At 42.5% G+C, this 17,283-nt stretch overlaps 2 pseudogenes; one reads left to right on the top strand and one right to left on the bottom strand.

The window, feature by feature from the left end:
• The first annotated feature begins 2,850 nt into the window (after positions 1–2,850).
• Positions 2,851–9,819, top strand: LOC138843107 (cullin-1 pseudogene; annotated as a pseudogene).
• Positions 9,820–10,931: 1,112 nt separating this feature from the next.
• Positions 10,932–17,283, bottom strand: part of LOC103351886 (ATP-binding cassette sub-family E member 1 pseudogene) — a 36,165-nt pseudogene continuing 29,813 nt past the window's right edge.

Here is a 17,283-nt window from a genome sequence, read left to right on the forward strand (position 1 = left end):
AATAAACCTTGATATTTTACCTCCCACTCTCTGACTCATGCCTGAATTCTTTCTTGGGCAAAGACAAGAACCCTGCAATTTCTTCGGTAACATTTTTGGCAACCACGAAGGGATTTTGAGATGACATCGGAGGTCAGTATTCCTTCTCTCAAGCGGGACCGGATCTGTGGAAGTGACCATTGAGTGTCCAGCACCCCACAGCTCTCTGAGAACGCGGAGTCCCCCCAGCCATGGCTTAGCTACGGCCGAAACTCCAGAGGGATTGTAAGGAACAGGAGGGAAATTAGGAAGGGCAGTTGGCTGAGAGCCTGGAGACCCCCTGAGCTCGCTTTGGCTTCCCGGTGGCCGGACTGCGACCCAGGACCAGGTCTCTCTCTTGGAGGCAGCAATCCCAATTAAGGAACCTTCATGGAACTATAATACCCCTGAGGGAAGAAAAAGTAGGAACCACATGCTGGCTTGTCTTTTAGCAGGTCTAAGGGTAGCCAGTAAGGCAAGACCAAATAACTTTAATAAGCTATCAATGATAGAACAGGGACCACAGGAAAATCCAGCTGCCTTTCTAGAAAGGCTCAAAGAGGGTCTTGATAAGTATACTGATTTAGATCCTGACACTGCTGTAGGAAATGCCATATTAGGGGATAGGTTCCTAACTCAAGCCACCCCTGATATTAGAAGAAAGCTTCAGAAATTAGGGATGGGACCAAGCACCCCCTTGTCTGACATTATCAAGGCTGCTTCTGCTGTTTATTTTAACAGAGACCAGGAGGAGGAGGAGCGAGACAAGCAGAAGGAGCAGTGTAAGGAAGGGCGGCAGGCCCAGTTGATAGCTGCTTTGCGCGGTAATCTGCCATCAAAGGGACCCAACAAGGCCGGCCCACTTCCAAGTGGTAACTGCTTTCACTGCGGGAAGCCAGGGCACTGGGCTAGAGGCTGCTGTAGCAGCAGCTGGCTTCCAAAGAAACCCTGTCCGCTTTGCAAAAAGCCTGGCCACTGGAAGCGAGACTGCCCCGAGAGTCGAAGGACCCCAGGGTCAGAATCGCAAAACCTGTTGGCCCTAAACTGAAGGAGCCCTTCGCTCTGTCTGGCTCCCGAAGCAACCATCGCCATCAAGGGGGCAGAGCCTAGGGTCACAGTTGATGTGGCAGGTAGGACCGTAAATTTTCTCTTAGACACGGGGGCCGCCTACTCTGTACTTGTCTCATATTCTGGGCAACTCCCCTCACAGTCCAGCCAAGTAATGGGAGTCAACGAGGTGCCTTCCCTAAGGAGATTCACACCCCCTTTGTGTTGCCTTTGGGGGAAGACCATATTTTCCCACCAGTTTTTAGTAATGGCTGAGTGTCCCACTCCCCTATTGGGAAGGGACCTCCTAAGTAAGTTGGGAACTCGAGTGACTTTCTCTGCACATGAGGATGGCCAGATTCCTACTATTGCCACGTGCAGTCCCCTGCCTTCTGACACACCATGTGAAGAGATAGAGCTACAAATTAACCCACAGGTATGGGCCTCAGACATACCTGGCTGGGCCTTGAAGGCCCGCCCAATCTTTATTAAACTTAAAGACCCTAATAATTTTCCAAATCGGAAGCAATATCCTATAAGCTTATATCCAGAAGCTAGAGATATACTTAAAGACCCTAATAATTTTCCAAATCGGAAGCAATATCCTATAAGCTTATATATCCAGAAGCTAGAGAAGGCCTTCAGCCACTGATTGACAAGTTCCTAAAGCACGGGTTGTTGACACCCTTCAATTCCCCTTGCAATATGCCCATCCTGCCAGTTAGAAAGAAAGATGGGGAGTACAGACTAGTTCAAGACTTGCGGGTCATTAATGAGGCAGTAATACCCATTCACCCTATTCTGCCTAATCCCTATACAATACTTGGAGAAATACCTCCAGGAACTAAGTGGTTTTCAGTCTTAGACCTTAAGGATGCTTTTTTCTGTATCCCTATAGACCCCTCTTGTCAGTTTTTGTTTGCCTTTGAATGGGTCAATAGACAGAACTTAAAGCAATAGCTAACCTGGACCGTATTACCATAGGGGTTCCAGGATGTGCCACACCTATTTGGACAGGTCCTCACTGAGGACTTAAAGGGCCTATCTCTTGAGGGGGGTGCACAATAATCCATAATGTAGATGGTTAAATGCAAATGATTTGTTAGTCTGTCTCGTTTCCCAGCCTGAGACTCTAGTTTTGTACATTGGCTTAACTTCCCAGCAAAACTAGCTACTAGGTATCCAGAGGAAAACAAAGCATTGCTAGTCCATTAGAGTGTTAATTATTTAACCCTTATCCTCGCCCCTGAGGAGAGAAAACCAGCCCCAGAGATGATATGGGCCACGCAGCAAATTCCTACTTCTGAAAACTTCAGGCAGTCCCAGTTTTCTCTATGAGGTTCCTAGATACAGGGAAACAGCACAGTTCCTAAACCAGGCTCTTGACAGGCAGCCAAAGCAGAGCCCCCTCCTTTGGGGGAAAGAGCAAACCACAGCCTTTGGTCAGCTAAAGGATGCTATGACTAAAGCCCCTGTGCTAGGACTGCCAGATCCAGAGAGACCCTCCCAGCTGTACATCACTGGGAGGCAGGGAGTCACCTTAGGAGGGTTAACTCAGGATCTGGGACCTGTTAAGCAACCTGTGGGCTACTTTTCTAAAACCTTAGACATGGTTGCACAAGGATGGCCTCACTGCCTAAGGATGATAGCAGCAGCTGCCTTGCTGACAGAGGAGGTATCTAAAATTACAGTGGGGCAAAATATCGCCCGTTATACCTCACATCAAATACCTCACATCTATTAGAGCAAAAGGGCTTTCACTGGCTCACAGATAGTAGGATACTAATGTATCAGGTCCTCCTTCTGGAAAATGCTCAGGTAAAAATAAGACATTGCTCTACTCTAAACCCGGCTACTTTAATGCCAGTTCCAGGGGAAAGTGGTCCCCTCCACTCCTGTACTGAGACTATAGACTTGATCTATGCCAGCAGAAGGGACCTAAAAGACAGCCCCCTGACTAACACAGATGAAGCAGCTTTGTCAGACAGGACCTGCTTCTCAGGGTATGCAACAGTTGCAGCATGGCACGTTATTGAAGCATGCTCTGCCCCCAGGAACTTTTGCTCAGTTAGCAGAACTGATTGCATTAAATAGAGCTCTAGATCACACAGGGATTTGTAAGGCATCTTCACTCTGCATGGAGACCTCAGTCTTCCGGTAAGGTAGAAAGAACCAACCAGGCTCTATGGAAAACATCACAAGTATAGAATTGTGTGCTTGGTAAGAAAGGTTTAGAAGGAAAGAGTGTTGTTGGTAAGAAGGGTTAAAAAGGAAAGAGCTTTTTAAATAAGGAAAGGACATAGTTTGTAAGAATCCTGATGGCTAGTTACTCTAGACTGGAATGGAAATGATGGAATGCTTCAAGTAAGTTGAAGAAGGTGTGCATAAGTCACAAAAGGTTATGAAAGAAAGAAATAATTGGACATGCTAACTGCTGCTCCAGGAGGTATCTGTGCCATGTTCCAGGAAGAATGTTGTCTCTGGGTCAATCAGACTAGACAGGTACAAATCCAAATTCGTATTTTTCCTGGAAAAAGCCAAACAGCTCCAGGACCAGGCAAAGCAGGGCTGGGATTTCTGGCCTGACATCTGGTCATGGAAATCCTGGCTATTTCCTCTCCTTGGCCCAATAACTTCTGTAATCTTGATGCTTCTCTTTGCACTGAGTGTTTTTAACGCCCTTGTTCATTTTGTCTCTAACAGACTAAAATGATCGTCAGACAAGGCTTCCAGCCCATTCCATTGGACGACCTGAGGAGCCCTCTGGACCGAGCAGCACAGTCTTTCCAAGGCCACTGTTGCACACCATAAGACAGAAAGCAAGAGGAAATACCCAAATCCCCCTCAATGCCCATATGCCAGCTTTGAAGAAGTTACAGAAAACGGAACTCCATCCATAATCCCAAAGAAGAATTTTGGGTATTACCTCTTGAGGGGGGGAATGTTAGGTAGGAAGTCAGTTATGAGCTTATGTGTGTGCGACATAAAGGCCTAAAGAGAAGACATCTATGTCCAGCATATGCTGCATCTCAAGGTCATCCAGATGGTATTTCAGGGGCAGCCCAGTATTCACATCCTGCCCTGCCCTGCCCCCTTCCACCTGATAACCTGCCAGGTGGGGGGGTCCCCACCCCTTCTGCCTGACAAATCTTCCACAATCTCCCAGGTGCAGCCCAGTATTTGCATCTCAAACACCCTGCTCCCTTCTTCCTGTCTGATAACATTTGCACCCATAAAGTCCTTTGTTTCAGACCTTCAAGAGAAAACTCAGGGAGAAGCTTCTTAACATTTGCAAAACTCAGGGAGAAGTTTCTTAACATTTGCATCCAAAAAGCCCTTTGTTCCAAGAGGAACAGGTGGGGAAGCAAGACCTATCTCCTTAAAAACCCCTGGCCTCAACCGGACTGCGCGCTCAGCCCTCTGCCTCTCTGCTGAGTCGCCTGCCTGGTCTGGCCAGGTGTAATCTCTCCACTCACCAATGTAACCTCGCACCTTCCCCACCCCTAGTCCTAGCGACTGGCCACTCTCTCAGGTCCTGTCTGGAGAGGTGCCCATCCATCTTTACGGATGTCCCTTCCCAAATAAACCTTGCTTTTACCTCCCCCGAAAAAAATGATTAAGAAGGAAAGAAATGGTGAAACAATCAACATCCCATATGGATGCCAGTTTGTGTCCTGGCTGCTCCTCTTCTGATCCAGCTCTCTGTTTATGGCCTGGGAAAGCAGTGTAAAGATGACCCAAGTGCTTGGGCCCCTGCATCCATGTGGGAGACCTGGAAGAAGCTCCTGGCTCCTGGCTTCATATAGGCCCAGCTCCAGCCATTGCGGCCATTTGGGTTGTGAACCAGAAGATAGAAGATCTTTCTCCCTGTCTCTCCCTCTCTCTGTCTGTAACTACACTCTTCAAATAAATAAATAAATAAATAAACAAAACTTGTATCTACAAAGCACATTGAATCTATTAAAAACTTATTAAGCAGGGACCAGCACTGTGTCATAATGGGTAAAGCCACTGCCTGCTGTGCTGGCATCCATATAGGCACTGGTTTGAGTCCTGGCTGCTCCACTTCCTGCCCAGATCTCTGCTATCACCTCAGAAAGCAGTAAAAGATGGTCTAAGGGCTTGGGACCCGGCACCCACATGGGAGACATGGAATAAGCTCCTTGCTGGCTCTTGGCTTTGGATCGGCATAGCTTCAGCCATTGTAGCCTTTTGGGGAGTGAACCAGTAGATGAAAGACCATTCTCTCTGTCTCTCACTCTCTCTGTAACTGTACCTGTCAAAATAAAATAAAATGAAGTATTTAAAAAATTAAAATTAAAATTGCCAGTGCCACGGCTCAATAGGCTAATCCTCTGCCTGCAGCGCCAGCACACCGGGTTCTAGTCCCAGTCAGGGACACCGGATTCTGTCCCGGTTGCTCCTCTTGCAGCCCAGCTCTCTGATGTGGCTCAGGAGGGCAGTGGAGGATGGCCCAAGTGCTTGGGCCCTGCACCCGCATGGGAGACCAGGAGAAGCACCTGGCTCCTGCCTTCGGATCAGCGTGGTGCGCCGGCCATTGCGGGGTGAACCAACGGAAAAGGAAGACCTTTCTCTCTGTCTCTCTCTCTCACTGTCCACTCTGCCTATCAAAAAAAAATTTTAATTTAAATTTAAAAAGCACATGATGAATTCCCCTACATTTGGATTTGAGTAGTCAATGCTGAGTTCTGGATCATGATTCTCTTAGTAGTCTTGTATGTTTGTCTTGCCATCAAAGTTAGAACATAATTATCAGTGAACCACAGCTTTCTAAGCCAGCTATCACAGTGGCAAAAAGTTTACATGATCTTATCAACTGGCTAAAAGAGAACTGGTAACCTATTGCTTCAAAAACAGATGAACTTGTAGGCATCTGTGTTCCAGATGGCAATCCTGCTTCAGTACATCATTGAAGATGCCTGCACTGTACAACAGTTGACCAGTAGCAGCACTCAACTGAAAATGGATGTTTTGGCCCAAGTCCTACAGATCTTATTGACGTTGAAGTGATTAGTCATAGAAAATAAAAATGCAAATATTAATGAGGTGGAATTGAAGCCAGATACCTCAATATAATTATAATGATTATAAAAGTCAGAAATTAAGGGTTAACATCATTTTGCAAATGAAAAGTGAACAGAAGCAGGAACAAGACACCACACACAAAAAATTATTGAGTAATGTGGCAAATTACTGGTTCAAGCACCCATCATGAGAATCATGAAAATGATGAGGGTTCTGAGACACTTCTGGAAAGGGTTCTGAAGCAGTTACTTGGTGAAATTATCACTCAGTTGTTACACAGAGAGAGCAGGAGAGGCAGAGAGAGGTCTTCGATCTGCTGGTTCACTCTCCAATTGGCCACAATGGCTGGAGCTGCGCCAATCCGAAGCCAGGAAATAGGAGCTTCCTCTGTAGCAGCCATTTGGGGGGTGAACCAATGGAAAGGAAGACCTTTCTCTCTGTCTCTCTCTCACACTGTCTGGCTCTGCCTGTCAAAAAAAAAAAAAAAAAAAAAAAAAAAAAAAAAACACCTGAGACCAAAATTCCAGTCAGCTGGTCTCAGATGCTCAGGACTGTTATATTTCAAGTCTGTAAATATGAACACCAATGCCGTTTAAGCTAATTTTAGAACAGAGGAGAATGTAATCTTCCATATTGAAGCCTTCATGCTATTGCACTTAAATCAACATATTGGCTACCTGATTAACAACTGCCTTCTTGGATAGCACATACCATATTTGGCAGCACCTTGAGAGCAAGTCTAAATGGGGCCAATGTGTAATCTGCTATGAAAAACTTTTTGTACAGTGTTTCGTTTTCTAATGTGAAAAATAAAAAAGGACTTCTGAAGAAATAAAAATGGACAAATCTAAACCACTTATATATGAATTCTAAAACTAAGGGTTATTTCTCTTTTTTTCGAAGATTTATTTATATATCTGAAAGGCAAAGTTACGGAGAGGCAGAGGCAGAAGCAGAGAGAGAGAGAGAGAGAGAGAGGTCTTCCATCCTCTGTTTCACTCCCCAAATTGCTTCAACGCCCGGAGATGGACCGATCTGAAGCCAGGAGCCAAGAGCTTCTTCCACGGTCTCCCATGGGGGTGCAGGGGCCCAAGAACTCGGGTCATCTTCTACTGTTTTCCCAGGCCATAGCAGAGAGCTAGATCAGAAGTAGAGCAACCAAGACTTGAACTGGCGCCCATATGGGATGCCAACACAGCAGGTGGCGGCTTTACCCGCTACGCCACAGCGCTGACCCTTAACAGTTATTTTTTAAAGGTAAAAGTGTACTAATGTTTACTATAGGATGGGGAGAGAGGAAGGAAGGCAAAATGGGGAAATGTTGATTAGTGCATACTGAATTACAGCTAGATAGTAAGTAATCCTGGAGTTCTATTGCACAATAGAATGGCTGTGGATAATATTAATGCACTGCATATTTCTTTATAAAAAAACTAAAAGATAAGATTTGGAATATTTTCCCCATAGAGAAATGGTAAATTTTGGAGGAAATGGATATGTTTACCATGACTGGACATTGAACTATGTATACATGTAACAAACCATCACATGGTAGACCATAGATATGCATAATTTTATGTTTCTGTTAAAATGCTCAATATTTTTAATTTTATTCGATGTTTACTGAACACTGGGGACAGAGAGTTGAGCGGACATCCTTCCTGCTTTTGTGGAACTGATACATCATGAGATAGATGGGGCAAGTTTTTTTTTTTTTTAACACATAAGCATATAATTGGCTAAATGCTAATGAATGGCTTCAGAAATAAAATATATATGGCATGGAGATGAGTGATCAGAGAATGATAGTTCAGATGTACTACTCGGGAAAGTTTTTAGGTAAGATGATATTTGAGCAGAAATCTGAATGAAGTGAAGGAGGAAGCACATTGCAGGAAGAAAAAAGAGTAAGTACTTATAATTAAATTAAAGGGAGCATGTTTACGCATGTGTGGAAAATGAACTTTAGTAAAACGCTGGAGGAACACACACCGAAGTGTTCCCAGAGATCTCTCTGAGGAAATGCAAACTTCACATTTTGCTTTATCTTCCTTTACTTAGTCTATGCCTTCTTTAGGGACCTTGAAAAGGCTATGTTCCTGTTTGCCTCTACATGTTCTCTCTGTCTGGAAGGAGGGAGAACTTCCCACTTCTTTACCTAGTTCCACACAGCTACCACTCAACTCTTGGTATAAATGCCACCCCTTCAGGAAAACTCCTAATATTCTGGAGGAGGACACAGTCTTCTTGTTACACTCCTGGTACTTGGCACTTCACTGAAGTACTTATCATTATTTTCACAACATCTTTATGGGTGCAACTGGTTGCTGACTGTCTCTCCCACCACAGTGTAAGTTCTTGGAAGGTATAGGATCATGTCTGTTTTATTCATAACTGTATCCACAAGACCAAGTGCATATCTTTATTCATATGAGGTGCTTGACCAAATTCATTCTAGGGTCGAGTGTCATGATAACAAAGACGGATTGCAACTGGAAAGCAAGAAAACGCTGTTTTGGGCTGAAATAATTTTTCTTCTTTTTTTCCCTGGATGTTCAAATTTCATCTACATTAACTGCTCGATTTGATAAATTTATTCTGTATACATGTTTTGAAATATTTCATGCATAATACAAGTATTATGTACTAATAAAAAAAATGTAAAATAAGATGCCAGCTCAAAAGCAACTTTCTCTGTGACTCCTGCTTTGATTCTCCTAACTATCCCTCCAGTAAATACAAGTGGATCTTAAAAAGAAGTCAGAGTTTTAAAGCTCCAAGTTCAACTTCTGGCATGATAGTTAACACACGTGATTCAAACAATAGCAATCCTTTGTTCTTCCTTTCCCTAGTCTCAACCTCACTCTCCATTCTGTCTTTCCAGAGGTAACCACTTTCAACATGCTCTTTTGGTCTTTTTATTGACAAATAAACAGTTGTTTATATGACAAATAAAATTTACCTGCATTTATCATTCACAAAATGTGGATTTGAAATATATATGTTATACAATGGCAAAATCAAGCTTATTAACATATGCATGAACAAATACATCTATCATTTTCTGTGGTGAGCTCCCTTAAAACTTACTGATAGCAATTTTTATAAGTATAATACATTATTATTGACTTCAGTCACAATATTGTACAATAGATCATATGAACTCATTCATTCTCTAACTGGAATTTTATATACTTTGATTCATAACTCCTCAACCCCCAACCCATCTTCTCTCCAAGTCCTTGGTACCACAATACTACCCTCTACTTCTGTAAGTTCAACTTATTCAGATTCATCATGTGGTATTTCTCCTTCTGTGGCCAAATTATTTCATTTAACATACTTTCCTCTAGGTTCATCCATGTTGCCACAAATGATAGAATTTCATTCTTCATTATAGGCTAAGTAGTATTCCACTGTATGTGTGTGTGTGTGTGTATCATATTTTCTTTTCTTATTTTATTCAATTAATTTGAAATAGACACTGCTAATTTAGTGTAATCCTATTTTTGTACAAAACTTTTTGCATATTTACTCTAAAGCAAATGCACAGAAACGAGGATGGAAGATATATTAAACTTAAAAATTGGTAACCTTGGCTACTCCCGGTACTGTTTGTGTGCTCATTCATCCAGACCTGGTGCCTCTTTTGTGAAGCGGCAGCTGAGGAGACTCAGACTAAAAGTCCCAGGAAGGAGTCAAGGATGAGAACAATGATCATAATAATTTGAAGGGGACAGGACAGGACGGTTCTGTAGTACAGTTTAAGAGGCCACATAGTATATTAACAAAAGCCTATTGTGAATGACAGACAGGGTTTGTCAATGAGGCAGATCAGATTCTGACTTGACAGGCAGCCTATCATGAATCAGACACACATGCACAACCAGAAATGGAGGCTACAGATACATTTGAAGTGTTCAGCAGCACAGAGCAGGCGTCTACTTACAAGGGAACCTGCTAGTTTACACCTGAACTCTGCCCTTACAGGCCAAGATTACATTCTCAATTAGAAAACTGCAGGCCGGCGCCACGGCTCACTAGGCTAATCCTCCACCTGTGGTGCCGGCACATTGCGTTCTAGTCCCGGTCAGGGCGCCGGATCCTGTCCCGGTCGCTCCTCTTCCAGTCCAGCTCTCTGCTGTGGCCTGGGAGTGTAGTGGAGGATGGCCCAAGGCTTGGGCCCTGCACCCGCATGGGAGACCAGGAGAGGTACCTGGCTCCTGGCGTGGATCGGTGCAGTGCACCGGCTGCAGTGGCCATTGGGGAGTGAACCAACGGAAAAGGAAGACCTTTCTCTCTGTCTCTCTCTCTCAATGTCCACTCTGCCTGTCAAAAAAAAAAAAAAAAAAAAAAAGAAAACTGCAATTTTGCTCCATCATATTCTGAGTACGGCAATGCAGTGTTCTCCATTCTTTTATTTCCCCATCCCCATTTTTTTTATTGTACACAAAGTAACTGGTGTATGCATAAGCATATCGCATTTTTTTCTCTTCTCTCTCTCTCTCTCGCTCCTAGATGGCAGTGGTTCTAGTTTTTGCGCCATCTTCTGCTGCCTTCCCAGGAGCATCAGTATTTAGTACATGAGTTTATTATACCTCTTGAAAATTTTCCTATACATAGTAAAAACCTGAAGGTAATTTGTACAGTTTGAAATGACTTTCTATGCACAAAAAGAGCCTCATCAAATACAGAAAAGTGGCATTCTCTGTGTTCAGACTACAATTTATGACATAACTGACTTTTGATGTTGCATTAAGTAAGCTCCGCAGTACAAGGGGCATAAAACCTGATCAAAGTTATATATGGCAAAAATATCGTCAATCTTTTTTGAATAAATGGATTATTGATATTCTCAGATTCAATCTAATCATCCAAGAAAAGTAATTTCCACTCCTCTTTTGTTGTACATCCTTAATTGAGTTTATTAATTCATGGCCTATAGTTGCTTGGATTCCTTTTGGATATAATTTTAAGATAACAAAAAATCTATTCATGCCAGCCAAAATTGTTTGAGGACAGCAACTGTGTTCTTAGATGGAACACCACCAAAAACTATGACTCGATCTGCTACATACATGGCCATGATGAAGTCATGTCCACAACAAATGCCTTCTTCATTGCATGGAGTATGGAATGTTTGACAACCCAAGCTGCCATCTGTCTTTTCCTGGAATCCAAATATACAGATGGTTCATCAACTAAATAGACATTGGCAGGTTTGCCCCAACAAAGACCTAGAACTACTCACTGCAGTTCACCACTGGATAATGTCTGCAGCTCTTGATCAACGATGTTTTCAGTTCACAGAGGCTTCATTACATGAGTCACACACTGGGGTTGAGTATAATCCTCTCTTATCTTTTCATGTAGTAACAGTGAACATTTCCAATTGATTTGGGAATGATTTTCTGTGGCTTGTAAGTGACATTTAGAACTGGCACTTCTCCTGCTTCATCAGGTTTAAGTCTTCCAGCAAGCATTCTGATAAATGTCATTTTGCCTGTACCATTTCCCCCAGCATCACCATGATTTCAGATTTCTGTAATCTCTCCAACTACAATTACTAGTTCAGTCTTGCCCATCTTTTTTATACATCCCTGGATATTTATAAGTACACATCTTTTTAACTTCTTAGCTTTCTGTCTCAACCACTTTAAAAACAAGCAATACATCTCTGAATCTCAAGCTTTCTATTGGAACATATCCAACCAAGAAAATGTTTATGCCTTCTCTGACACTGAAATGCATGATGACAAAACCATAAGCACTTGGTGTACCATACAAACAGCAGCTAAAGTAATGGAGATAATATCATACACTTAGATCATGTTCTATCACAATGGTATATCTATCTGGATTTGTTAGAGTTTGTATGGAAGTAGCAGTCTTTTTTGTTTAAACAACAGAAATGTATTTGCTGTCAGTTCTGAAGGCTTAGAGTGAAAGATCAGAGAATACACAAGTTTGGTATGTCCCCAACTCTTCTTTTTCACATATGTGAAAAATTTTAGTCTTTAAAAATTATCTAAGGAAAATACATAGCATTTTTTATAAAAGTGAAGACTAAGAGGAATACAATAAGAAGGCCTCTTATTGTAACTTTGATAATTGTTTGAGCAAGGACTATTTTTTAAAATGCATTTTCCATTTATTTTATTTATTTGATGGCAGAGTGACGAAGAGGAGAGACAGAGAGAAAGAGATCTTCCATCTATTTGTTCACTTCCCAGGCAGCTGCAAAAGCAGAGCCGAGCCGGACTGAAGCCTGGAGCTAAAACCTCCATCCATGTTTCCTACATTGCTGGTGGGGACCCAAGCCCTTGGACCATTTTCCACTGTTTCTCAGGTGCATTAGCAGAGAGCTGTATTAGAAGTGCAACAGCCAGGACTCCAACCAGTCGGTATTCACATGGGATGTCAACATCACAGGCAGCAGCTTAACCAGCTGCACCACAACATGAGCTTCCTTCCCTTTCTTGTTACCATAAAATACACTCTTTCATTGCATTCAGCCTGCTCACTGATTTTAACTCTTCTTGTTCACCTTTCTCATCATGTGCATAAAAATCTAGATGTTTTATGTGCCTCTGTGGGAAAACACTGTTATTTTCTTCTTTTATTTTTGAGATGACATATTTCTACTTTACATTATAATTAAAGGCTTGGTGATCCACTAAATAAACAGTTCAACAAACAAAAAGTAAAAAGACTATAGTTCAGCATGAATACAGGCAAGGGGTATAAAAAATAATAGGTGAAAAGATGTCAGTTTTGGCCCCAAGACCTCTAATCAATCACTTTACCGGATAAAACTGCGGGGTTGCAAGAGCACCAGCAATCCAGAGGGAAACTTCAGAGGGAACCAGCTACTAGATGGTTCGATTAATCTTTCGCCCCATACCCAGGTCAAACAACTGATTTGCATGTCAGAACTGCTACAGACCTCCACCAAAGTTTCCTCTGGCTTCGCCCTGCCCAGGCATAGTTCACCATCTTTCATTGAATTAAGTCAGTCTCAAAGGGACAAATAGCATATGTTCTCCCTGATCGGTGACAACTAACCAACCACAAAAAAGGAAACCTGTTGAAGTGAAATGGACACTATGAGAAACAGTGACTTGATCAGCCCATGTACTGACTGTCGAGGAACAACTTACTGCTTTATCCCCTTTAGTTTTTTTTGTTGTTGTTGTTCTACTTAATACTCTTGGTTGAACTCTTTAATTAACACACAATTAATCTTAGGTGTTTAAATTTAACTGAAAAGTGATCCCTGTTAAATATAAGAGTGGGAATAACAGAGGGAGGAGATGTACAGTTCAGCACATGCTCAATAAGACTTGCCACAAACGGTAGAGTTAGAAACGTGCCAGGTGATTCCAATTCAATCCCATCAAGGTGGCATGTACCAATGCCATCTCACTAGCCAAAGTGATCAGTTTCAGTTCACAATTGATCATAATGAAAGCATTAAGAGTCAACGGGATCACATAAACAAGACTAGTGTCTGCTAATGCTAACTGGAAGAATTAAAAAGGAGAGAACGATCCAACATGCAAAGTGGGATACACAGCAGACTCATAGAATGGCAGATGTCCTAAACAGAACTCTGGCCTCAGAATCAGGCTTAAGGCATTCAGATCCAGCTAAAAAGCACATGAGAATATTTTAGGCATGAAAAGCCAGGACACTCTGGCAAAAAAAAAAAAAAAAAAAAAAAAAAAAAAAAAAAAAAAAACAAACCTAAATGAAAGATCTCTGCAAGAGAGATCCCAGCGGAAAGAACGGGCCATCAAAGAAGGAGGTACCTTTCTCTGAAGGGAGGAGAGAACTTCCACTTTGACTATCACCTTGTCTAAATAAGATCGGAGTTGGTGAACTCAAAAGGCTTCCATAGCCTTGGCAGCTCATGACAAGAGCCTAGGGTGATTACTGACACCATAAACAGGACTGTCAATTGTTAAGTCGACAACAAGAGTCACTGTGCACTTACTCTCCATGTAGGATCTCTGTCCTTAATGTGTTGTACTTTGTGAATTAATGATATAACTAGTGCTGAAACAGTATTTTACACTTTGTGTTTCTGTGTGGGTGCAAACTGTTGAAATCTTTACGTAGTATACACTAAATTGATCTTCCGTATATAAAGATAATCGAAAATGAATCTTGATGAAGAATGGGATGGGAGAGGAAGTGGGAGATGGGATGGTTGTGGATGAGAGGGAAGTTATGGTGGTGAAAAAGCCACTGTAATCCAAAAGCTGTACTTTGGAAATTTATATTTATTAAATAAAAGTTACAAAAAAAAGAAAGAAAAGATGTCAGTTTCATTACTCATTTAAATTTTTCTTTTTTATTTTATTTTATTTTTTTATTTTTTGACAGGCAGAGTGGACAGCGAGAGAGAGAGACAGAGAGAAAGGCCTCCTTTTCAGTTGGTTCACCCCCCAAGTGGCCGCTGCGGCCGGCGCACCACGCTGATCCAAAGCCAGGAGCCAGGTGCTTCTCCTAGTCTCCCATGCGGGTGCAGGGCCCAAGCACATGGGCCATCCTCCACTGCACTCCCAGGCCACAGCAGAGAGCTGGACTGGAAGAGGAGCAACCGGGACAGAATCTGGTGCCCCGACCAGGACTAGAACCCGGTGTGTTGGCACCGCAGGAGGAGGATTAGCCTATTGAGCTACAGCGGCGCCAGCCACATATAAATTTTTCAAAAATTTAAAACAAAATTTAACAGAACAGTACTTTTTTTTTTTTCATTTTAGCTCCCACATATAAGGAAGAATATGCACACTGTGTTTTTCTATGTCTGGTTTATTTCACTCAACATTATGTCCTCTAGTTGCAACCCTTTTGATGCAAATGGTAGAATTTCAATCATTCTTTTTTATAACTGAATAATATTCCATTGTATGTACACACACACACACACATATATATAATTTTCTTTATCCATTCATCTGATGATGGACACAAGAAAGACAAAAGCAATTGTATGTCAACAACTTGATTACTCACCTAAAAGAATGAAATGTTGATGATTCTTCAGGAAGAGAGCGTACAGATTTGCTTGTGCTGTTGTTTGTATACAGAAAGTTGATATTTCTGTTTGACAAACCTGACAAAACTTGAATGTTAAGCGTAATTTAAAGACAACTATTAAATTCTCAACAAAATACAGTAACCCAAATCCAGCACATCAAAAAGATCATACATCACAATCAAGTAAGATTTATCCCAGAGATACAAAGGTGATTCAACATTTGCAAATAAGTAAACATCATAAATCACATCAACAGAATGAAGAACAGAACAGAAACACCTCAATAGGCACAGCGAAAGCATTTGATACTCTTCCAGCCCAGCTCTCTGCTGTGGCCCATGAGGGCAGATGAGGATGGCCCAAGTGCTTGGGCTCCTGCACCCACATGGGAGTCTGGAAGGAGGTACCTGGCTCCTGGCTTCAGATGGGCACAGCTCCTGCCGTTACAGCCACTTGCGGAGCGAACCAGTGGAGGGAAGACCTTTCTCTCTGTCTCTCTCTCTCTCACACTGTCTGTAACTCTGCCTGTCAAATAAATAAATAAAACCTTAAAAAAAAAGAAACATCTTGCCAAGACTCACACAAGAGAGGTAGATGATCTGAATAGATAACCCCAGATAGGTTCATTGGTGAATTCCACCAAATATTTAGGGGAAAAATTATGTCAGTTCTCTATAATCTCTTTCAAAAGGAAGAAAAATATAAGGTATACTTCACAATTCAATCTATGAGCCAAGCATTATTCTGATACCCAAACCATGCAATGACATTACAACTTTAAAAACTACAATAGACTAGCTCTCCTGAGCATGGATGTGAATTCCTCAACAAAACATTAACAAGAGAATCAACATGCTGGACACCCACAGATCTACCTCTTGCCTCAGCAATATTTGAATGTAACAGGCCTGGGGATGCTCTTCCAGCATTCCACCACTCTCCGGTCTCCTTTATAATTGCAAACTCCAGGACCATTTCTCAGCCATCTGCAGCTTCTGGGACTAGCCAACACCATTTTAGTTGTTATCGCCTTATTGCCTATCAACCATGACTTCCAAGTTTCATCAGAATTATCCATCCAGGTGGAGGCTGTCATCAACTTCCTGGTCAATTTTCATCTGTTACCTTCCTTACATCTGCCTCTATCTGGGCTTCTACTTCAACAGCAATGATGTAGCTCTGGAGGGCATCAGCCACTTCTCCCTCGAGCCTGCTGAGGAGTAGCGTGATGGCCCCCAACTTCTTTTGAAGGTACAAAACCAACTCAGTGGCCACCCTCTATTCTAGGACACTCAGAAGCCATCTCAAGATGGAGTGGGGGTTGGGGCCAGGCTAGCCATAAGATTGTTGTTTGGTGTCCTGGCTGCTCCACTTCAGATACATCTCTCTGACGACATGCCTGGGAGAGCAGGGGAGGATGGACCAAGTGCTTGTGCTCCTGCACCAAAGAGCAAGACCTGGATGAATCTCCTGTTTCCTGGCTTTATCAGGGACAAGCCCAGCCATTGAGACCATTTAGAGAGTGAACCAGTGAATGAAAGATCTGTCTCTCTCGCTCTCTCGCTCTCTCTCTCACTCTCTCTCACTCTGTGTGTGTGTGTGTCCCTTTCTCTTTTTAACTATGCCCTTCAAGTAAATAAATAAATCATTAAAAAAGATGAATGAGGCAAAAATCCAGTCGTTATGGAAGCCACATGACCTTGGAGAGAAACATCTTCATTCCTTAGATTCTGCCTGCACAGACCCCCTCCCCCCCATTTCCATGACTTTCTGGAGATCCACTTCCTAGAAGAGGAGGTGAAACTCATCAAGAAAATGGGCAACCACCTGAGCAACTTTTGCAGACTGGCCAGCCCCTAGCATGGGATGAGCAAGTATCTTCTTGAAAAGTTCATCCTCAAGAATGATCAGAGCTCTCCAGTACCCAGTAGTTTTTGAGGGCTCCTCTGCAACTCCTGTTGTCAGAGCTTTTATCTCAGTCTGTCCTTCTACCTACTAGGCAGCTTTTTAACAATCCTGGAGCCCTCCCAAGCCTTGGACCAAAAGGTAATAAAGCCGGTGTGTATGTGTGGGTGTGTGTGTGTGCACATATAAATTAGCAAATCAAATCCAGAAATGTATTGAAA

The sequence above is a fragment of the Oryctolagus cuniculus genome, chromosome X (assembly GCF_964237555.1).
Source record: "Oryctolagus cuniculus chromosome X, mOryCun1.1, whole genome shotgun sequence".
Taxonomy (NCBI): Eukaryota; Metazoa; Chordata; class Mammalia; order Lagomorpha; family Leporidae; genus Oryctolagus; species Oryctolagus cuniculus.